Source organism: Falco rusticolus, chromosome 4 (assembly GCF_015220075.1).
Source record: "Falco rusticolus isolate bFalRus1 chromosome 4, bFalRus1.pri, whole genome shotgun sequence".
NCBI classification, from domain to species: domain Eukaryota; kingdom Metazoa; phylum Chordata; class Aves; order Falconiformes; family Falconidae; genus Falco; species Falco rusticolus.
In genome coordinates, this window is record NC_051190.1 from 26,554,667 (window position 1) to 26,563,230 (window position 8,564).

General features: G+C 44.2%; 1 long non-coding RNA gene across 2 annotated transcripts; it reads left to right on the top strand.

Annotated features, from left to right (window-relative positions):
• Nucleotides 1-975: 975 nt before the first annotated feature.
• LOC119147001 lies at nucleotides 976-8,285 on the top strand. Of its 2 annotated transcripts, XR_005103916.1 has the most exons (4): nucleotides 976-3,286; nucleotides 3,370-3,539; nucleotides 4,992-5,113; nucleotides 8,121-8,285. It is a non-coding gene; the product is annotated as an uncharacterized LOC119147001 (long non-coding RNA). The 2 variants fall into 2 exon arrangements; XR_005103915.1 differs by lacking the exon at nucleotides 976-3,286 and having other exon boundaries at nucleotides 3,326-3,539.
• The last annotated feature ends 279 nt before the right edge of the window (nucleotides 8,286-8,564 follow it).

Below are 8,564 nucleotides of genomic sequence, written 5' to 3' on the forward strand. Positions count from 1 at the left end.
TTACATTAGAAATTCTCCAACATTCTTCTCTGTAACGTATCTCACTGAAGCACAGCACAAAGCCTGTGCCACAGATCCCTCCAGTGTTTCAATCAATGTAATATCTTGCCTTGATAGAGCAAGTTTTCAACCACCTTATGTCCTAGAACAGCCACAGCCATTGACCAATCGCTGTTTTGAAATTGTGTCATATTTTACCTATCACTTTCACTGTGCCTTTCTGCCTCTATCTTTTCTCTGAGCACCTCACTTTATTATTTAAAAATCCTTGTAAGTGATAATGCAATGGCTGGAATTGGCCAAGAACAACATGCAGTTCAACTGGAAATCAATTCCTCTGCCTAATTACATGGAAGAGCAACAACATACACATTCCTACACAGAGTAGCAACTTGCTCATTAATAATCATTAACTTAATTGTTTAGCTGAAAGACAAAACAGCCATACCTCCCAAAACTTACTTTTTCTCCTTCCAGAACTTCGTGAATTCTAGAAAGCAGCATGTAGTCCAGCAACTGTCTACAGCAGTAGCTCTTTCTCCAGTGCCACCTTTTTATATGGTGGTACCCAGTTGATCACAGTGAACATGGTGAGTGATGCCAGGTGACTTCTTTGACTCTGTTCCAAGCAACAAAGGCCCAGCCCTTCCTGTGGTATCCTCAGGTATCACATAACTACTGCCACTTGTTAAAAAAAAATTGAACTCCAGTAGCGGTCTCTGTCCTTCTCCACCCATTCAGCATGGAAATGAGCTGCCTTAAAGTGAGAATAGCTTATAGGAAAGGTCATAGAATTCATGTAGACTTGATAGTGCAATTGTATAGACAAAATTTCTGTATTATTTTCCCAAGTGGGTTTGTGGGGGGCCGTTGAACATCCCCTGGAAAGCTCAGAACTTGGCAGAATTTTACTGTGTAGTCTCATGGAAATTAAGTCTCAGCTCCAGTAGGAAGTTAATGACTAGCCAACAAAGAGGCATCACATAACACTGTTTTAATAAACTGTTGCTGCAGTTACTGGTTGTTATGCACTTACTCTGGTACAGGAAACATTTCCTCAGTAGTGGTGTAAAGAAAAGCATTGAATCTATGTAAGGACAGTTTCCTTGCAGGCTTGTTAGGATACTTCTGTTGTGATGGGCTAATCATCTGTTCTGTTGTACTTTTGATCCCAAAGGGATTGTTTGAATAAGCTCACAGTCTACATTTTCCTATGATTTTTCTTAGCTACTTGCTCTATTCAACTATCTCTTTTTTTGGCTCAGGAAAGTGCTTCTGTATCCTAAAAACTGAAATGGGTGCAAACTCTTGCTGAATTGAATGTAAGAACTTACAAACAGACTCTTCTGAATTTGACCTGTGAATCCCTGGTTTCACCTGTCTCTGTCAGAGGAATTCCTAAGCCAGGGAATGGAAACGTGTCTTTGTACTTAAGGGCCCCATGGTGGATTTGTCTTGCATGAATTTGTCTAATTGCATTTTGGCATCTCTGGTGTCCGGTGACAATGAATTCCATCTCTGAGCTTCCAGTGGATGGAAAGATGCTTTGTTCTGCTTCTTTGGAAGCTTCTGCCCAATAACAGAAAGGTTTGGTGGGGTTTTGCTTCAGAGGAGGTAGGTCAATACCTTGGAGGTATCAGAGGGGTTTGCCAGGGGCTGGACTGCTGCTCCACTGGGGAGTATGGGAAGGTGGAGGAAGACAGCAGCCACTGCAGGCACCTGAATGGCCGGAGCCAGTTGGACCTTGGGCGGTCAGTTGTGTGCTTGAGGTCAGGGAGTGAAGGGAGATTTTAAAAACACTGATGAAGGCTGATAGGTGCGAGACCGGTTTGTCGTCTTGTATATCTGTGATTTAAAGGTTTGTGGGTTGTGGCTTAATGTCAAGAGGATGGTTTTAGAAGAGGAAGTTCTTTGTTTCTGTGGTCGTCCCTGATGCAGTTCTGAAATGTGAGTTTCATCTCAATAGTGAAAGGAAGGTGACTCTTCAGCTTTAGGGGAGGTGAATTACGGTCCTTTGTCATACATGGCCATGCCTTTAATCCTTGCCGTTTGTAAGGACCCTGCCAAGCTCCTGTTAATATGGACACAGTTGATTTATTATCACCTGCTACTTTTCAAAGCTTTACTTTCTTCAGTACACCAAACACTCAGGAGTCCTGTGAGGCCTGTCGGCGTCTGTTAGAAGTCTGACCAAATATGTCTGTCTTGAGTGACTAGTCGTGCAGGCTGTGATATGACTATGAGAGCAAATACTGCTCACACAAGTGACAATTATTGAATTAGATTGTAGTCAGAATCGGCAAAATTTAAATGCTATCTTGATATTTCCTCTTGTGTCATCAGAGCCCTGAGATTGAGCTGGTGAGAAATAGTAATGCTTCAGAGGTTTTTATGATTTTATTCAGAAGACGTTCGCTCCCGTGCTGTATTTCAAAGCCCAGGTTAGCTTCCTGGACACCCAGTCTTTAGCAAAGTATCATCAGTAACGTGTGATTCACAGTATGCAGCCAGTCTTGATTTAAATTAGTGCTAGAATGAACTGAACGAGGTATTTTTCACTCTCCATTAAGCTTTTTGGAAGTTGTCAGATACTTTGGAGGCCAGCTGTACTTTCACAAGAACTTGCTGCTGAGGTCAGTGGGTATTTTGATCTCTGACAGGCTTGGTACCTCTTGTTCTCAGGATGGAATCAAGAGTTTTATCTTTAATTGAAGCAGCTTCTGGAATGGGAAAGAGGAGGAATGCAGAAAGCACTACCACTCACGCTGAGAACTCAGCCCAGGGGAAGTAGAGTTATACAAAGTGTGTTTTTTATGAAACAGTTTTGACTTCTGAAGGAAACATTGATTTTGCACCTCGCTAGGAGCCAAACCAAGCCCCGGTGTAAACCATGGATAAAACCAGGCTGTTGCAAGATGATTGGGTGTAAAGAAACCCATCCTGTACAGGTCCTGAAAAGATTGGGGCTGCTGTGCTTGTCTCCTCCCAAGGCCTGTTGTTCGGCTGGTGGAAGCACCCAGCAGGACCACTTTCTGACTTGGTTTATGCCAAGGGCTTATTATAGATCACCTCTGTCATCTCCTCTGGCCTGTTTCAATCCCCACATTTCTGCTGCCGTTAAGGGAGTGTCAACATGTGACTGCTCTCTATGCATCCTCTTCCAGGCCACTCACTCCAGCTCCAGGAGCTGTTACATTCCTCTGGGACGCTCGTAAGGAGTGAGGCAAGAGCTGGTCTGATGCCAGAAGATGTCCCTCATGATATCTCTGCTCCTGGCTGCAAACAGGTTGATTGGGGGGGTGGGGAGATGGGTTGTGTAGTCTGATTGCTTTTAATCCTACTTACTTCCACATTCATCTGTTATCACAGTACATGCTCTGAACTTCCTTAACACTTGAAGATCTCACCTTCCCCCATTGTTACATCCAAGATGGTAGCAGTATTTTGTTCATGCGATCTCCACATGGGCCCTGGTGTTAGGCTCAATGACTCTTTACATCCCTCTTCAGCAGGAAATCCTCCCCTCAGAAATACCTGGGGTAAGTATATCCTTGGGGCAAGCTGCCCTGTAAGGAAAGGTGTTCTGAATGATGATCGTGGACTGAGATTTACTCCAAACATAAACCTGGCACACTGCCTGCATACCCCTGCATTCTCTGGGGCATTGTGAGATGCAGTTTTTCACCTGTCAGATATTAGGGCTGCAATTTTCCTACATGAGGTCAAGGATATAAGCTTTCTTTAAATGAGGAATCAATCCTGCACTTGACTCTGCAGGCACTGTGTTATCAGTGTCTCATGCATTACTTCAGAGCACAAACATGTTCTGTGTCTACAGCAATAAACCAAAGAGCTTTTATATTTTCAGTTGTGTTATGGTAAACTACATAAATGTTGTTTGTTGCTTTTCTTCATGTTTACTGTTTGGCAGTGTGATTTACCTCCTCCTCCTCTGTTGGTGAAAGGAATTTTTAAATTAAATCCACAAATCTTGCCCTTTACAACAATTTTCTGTTGGGGACAGGTATTTCTTTTGTATTGTTTCTTGGTGTTTTTTTTCTCTAGGCTGTATTCTGTATTTTGCTTCACACATATCATCTTAGATGCATGTGGGAGGCTTGGAATAAAATACCTCTTTGTTTTCTCCTGCACATTAAAACTATCTGTAAATATGAACACGAACCTGAGTTTAACCATCACATCCCTGAATGGATCAGTGTGCATTTTTTGTGGCAGCCTGCATGTACCATGCTGATGCTCAGAGCTCATTTCTTTCTGAGGGGAGTGCCCATACCATCGTGACCATCAGTGTTCTCAGGGGATTTGTGGCTAGTCCTGCCCGAATGTCACAGGGGCTCAGCTGGGCTGGGGATGTTTCCGTGTCTCTCCTGCAGTGCGCTCTGCCAGCTAAATAAATGCCTGCAAGTGCACTGATTATTTGGAAAGGGTGTTGCAGGGTGTGCCTGCGACGCAGGTCCTGTTCTGCACCCCAGGCAACATGCACAGGTGAGTGCCACCTGCTTGCTGGTGGCTTTTGTATGGAAATGAGGACTGGGTGACATCCTCAATGGTAGCAGCTCCTGAGGTATGGGGCACAGCCACCCAGTGAGAGTCCCTGGGCAATTCTGCAGTGAGGAAGAGGCTGATAACAGATACTGACCGTTACCAGTGGCCCATTACAGTTACTGCATTAGGGGGTCAGTTCTGGGATGTAGCTGGGAAGTAGCTGCTCCTAAGTCAAGCAACTGACTGTCACCTTCGTCGGGGTCAGGCCCTCTTATCCAGTGAGAAGGGCGTGTAAGGGTGCTGTGATTACACCTTACAGCATTATCTACTCAGGGCTTAACTTGGTATTAAAATGGTAGCAAAGCCAAATCACCCTTCAGGTGATGTCCTTGTATGGCTATGCTGCAGCAAAACAAGATCACTTGAAATTGTCACTGCCCTGAACTGGCACAATCTTTCTCATCCAAAGAATCCTTTATTTCCAGGATTTAGCCACCACCGTGTGTCTGAGAGGGACAGTGTTAAACAAGGGGCTGAAAGTCTCAGTGAGAGAGTGAGTTACAGTGTGTCACAGACCATCTGATGGGATCAGGGAACTGAAAGGAAGGTGAGTATAAACAACAGCCCAGTTGGAGTTTATTTTTGCTTATTTATTTCTTAAGAATGAATGACCTGGGAAAAATTTTTTTTTTCAGAAGCACCTCATTGCTGAGATATTTTGTTATGCTTCATCTCCCAGAGTTTTGTCAGCCTTACCATTGCTATGCTGTCTAGCTGCCTTGCCCTTTTTTATTGATAACAAGACAATACTGTAAGAAGATGGTCCTTCTTTTGTAAGCCTTTTGTGGTGGCAGTGGAACTGGTTAAAAAAACAAAGGATCTGACTCTCATTGTCATTTACTTTTACATGAATCTGGACTCACTTCAGTGACTTGGACATTGTGTCTCTGCAGTGTAGCCTGTAGCAGGATCTGTTACACCTCCTTCACACCCTCCTTTCCTTTCCCTGGCCCATGAGACGCTGTGTGACTCATCTGGGAAGTTAAGCAAGATTCCCCAACTGTTTTCTGCAGTGCTGTTGTCACGCATAGCCTAGGGTGTGAGCAGCATCACTGCATTGACCTGCATTTTCCTTCAGAGGCTCTTTCCATTTTGTATTTGTTTCCTGGCATGTTACTCTCCTTGCACTTTGAATGTAATTCTGTGCCTAAAGGTGAGCTCAGTTTCTTGATGTACCTTAGCACACGAAGGAATCTCAGTGAACTATGACATAAAAGAGCATTAGGTGGCTTTATTGTGCTGCTGTGATGATGTTTGGGTCTCATGTCCTTGCCCATCTCAGGAACGCTGTAAATCACTTCTGGAGCAAACAAGACCACTGAACAGGCCATTTCTGTTCACTGGTGCTTTACTGTGGAGGTGAAAATCTCCAGTTGTAGCAGCTGGAAGTGGAAAATTTTTAGAGAGCATGGTCACAGTTACTTTAAGAGTTGCTTTTGAATGGATAAATCTGGTTACTTGCCACTCCTGTCCAACTGCACTCAGCACAGAGATGCTAGAAGCTGACTTTGGCTCATGTTGTTGCATGTTGGTTGACCTCCAGCGTAACGTAGCCTTATTCTGGGATCCTCTGTGTTGCACTCTGAGCAACTATGCAGAAAATCCCTAGTACTGAAGCTGAATTTTGCACTTGTCTATATTTATTCTTTTCGAGCCTTGCCTTTTGATAGCTCTTGGACCCACAGCATCCCAACAAGGCATGTCTTGGTGCTCTGACTTTTGTTCCAGGCAAAAAAATGTTTGGGAAGCAACCTGCTAACTTTAAAGGCCTATAACCATTTCACGTTTTTGGTTGGGGTTTTTTTTTTCTCCAGTACTGCAGAAACAATTTTTTTGCACTTTCTGGTCTTAAGGCTTGCTACTGTTTGCAGATTATGAAACTAGAGCAAAGCAAAATTCACGTTGCATTTGAGTGAGACCCATGTATTCCTCTTTGGTCTCACCTCAAACTCCCCAGCATCAGGTGGAGCGAAGCCTAGCTCTTCCTTCTCCAAAAAGATAGTGTATTGTACACACAGGCTCTTTGCAGAGGACTGTGTTGCCCAGGGCAGAGCTTTCTGCCCAGACTGTGGGGAGCAGTGGCCGTGCAGTCCGCAGTTTACAGAACATGATGTTTCCAAATGATGTTCACATAAAGCTAGCAGATAAAATGGCTGAAATCCCACATTGTAACTCCAGAGCCCATTGAATTTATGTAATTGATAAAAGTAAGATAAGACAACACTTGGGAAATACTTCAGATAGCTCTGTTACATGGCGATAGCCCATTACAGACAGGTGTTTCCTTTGTGTTGCTGGAGATTACAACAAAAGCATTTGAGATTTGGCATTTGGTAAAATGGCATCTGCATTACGGAATCCAGCCGTAGTGCTTTGTGCAGGCACACGGCCCATGGGATTGCCGCTCTGGGACTCAGTCAGTCTCTTCTCTGCTTTGCAATGCATTATCGTGTTATAGCAAAGTTACTCTGCTGTGAAGGTACTGCATGCTTGTGAAGCCACCTTTGGGTGTGGGAGACCCGGGTGAGTTCCTGCCCTGCACAGGCATCAGCGTTAGAAGGGTGTGACACAGAACACTCTGCCCAGAATTAAAAATCAATTGAGGACTCAAATCTGGACCAAATCTAGTGAGAAGCAGTTTCTTGTTTTCAACAAGGACTGGCTGAAGGTGGCCCTGAGTGGCCAATTTCTAAAAGCCCTCAATTGCTCAGGTTTTTTCTGAACTTGTCCAGTCTGGGCTGTTTCCTAAGTTTTGTGAGTTATTGGTCAATGTCTGATTTGCTAACTGCGACTTTTTCTTAGACTACATTCTCAAGACAACTTGGAGACTCTTGCGAGGAGATGTTTTATTCTAGGGATTGAGAAGGACTTTTCCTTAGCAACTCAAAGGGAAATGTATTGTTAGATGTATAATGAAAGTACATAAAACTAGAGGATAAACAAGTGCCACGGAAAGATTTACGGTACAGACTGAAGAATCATAGTATTAAGGAGGCTAAGTCAGCAATAATTACAGACTCATTTTCTTTTTTTCCCCAATAGCAGTTAAATCTTTCTGGAAATAGCTGTTGCAGGCTTTGCTCTGTTTCCATGTCTACGCTTAAGTCGCTTTGATGGTAACATCAGTCCATCCCACATAGTTTCATATAAGCTGTTGCTCTAGGATGAAGACAGCTATGGAGGCAGATTTTTACTTCTGTTGATTTGACGAGCCACCAGCAGGTACTCATAGAGAAGGAGAGAACTTGCTGGATCATACTGGAGGGTCACGGGCTGAGACACAGGAACGGTGGCCATGTGGTCGTCTGTCTGGAGGGGCATAGTGATAGGTACACATTTCTGTCTAAGAAAAAATCACAATTCAAAATGTGGTTTTGTTCTGAATTGAAATGAAATCAGAAGTACAAGAATATATGAATGAAAAAACCCACACACCAGAAACGACTGATGTTTGTCTTTAATATTTTCCAGTAGAGTTTCCACAAAACGGATGCTGTTTTGTGAAATCTTCTATCTTGGTTAAAACAGCTTCTTCCCCATGGCTTTTTCCCCAGGTGAACGACTTAGCAGAGACCTCCAGTGGCAGCGGGAGAGTCCCGGGAGGGAGCCGGTAGGTTAGCAGGGCTGAGCTCCTGGTGCCCTCTGGTGCTTGCGTGCTCCTTGTCGCAGCCTGGTCCCAGGGACGTGCCGGCAGATGGATGTCCTGAGCCCGCAAAGCAAGGAAAAGGTGCCCAGCTCTGCTGGCTTACTGCAGTGACGCTGGTGGGTGGGTGCCTGGAAGGCTGACAGGTTTCAGGAGGCAGGAACAACAAGAACTGACCCTGCAGTGCTTTTCTTACTTTCCTCCTCCCCGGTTCTCTTTGTGGCTTTGACCTTGCCATGTAATTTTTAACACAGTGCTTAATGTCCTATATTTCTCCTCCTGCCTTTCCTGTCCTGGAAAATAAGGACATAGACAGGCAATTTGTCTGTCTATGGCACTATGTGTTGTTATGAGT